This window comes from Alligator sinensis, unplaced genomic scaffold, assembly GCF_000455745.1.
Source record: "Alligator sinensis unplaced genomic scaffold, ASM45574v1 scaffold2027_1, whole genome shotgun sequence".
Taxonomy (NCBI): domain Eukaryota; kingdom Metazoa; phylum Chordata; order Crocodylia; family Alligatoridae; genus Alligator; species Alligator sinensis.
Genome location: NW_005843893.1, coordinates 13,681 through 13,904, shown reverse-complemented (window position 1 = coordinate 13,904; position 224 = coordinate 13,681).

Genomic DNA, 224 nt, shown 5'->3' with positions numbered 1-224 from the left:
GGCATAAAGCAGTTTCCACCTGTCTTCCCCACCTCATTGTTTTCTTCTTGCTGGGTAGCACTGGTGTGAGTGCCTATGTGAAGCCCACATCTGGGTCCTCATCAGCTCTGGACCTCATGCTCTCTGTTCTCTATTCTGTGATCCCACCAATGATGAATCCGGTCATCTATAGCATGAGAAACAAGGACATCAAAGCAGCATTGTGGAAACTGATTAGATGGAAA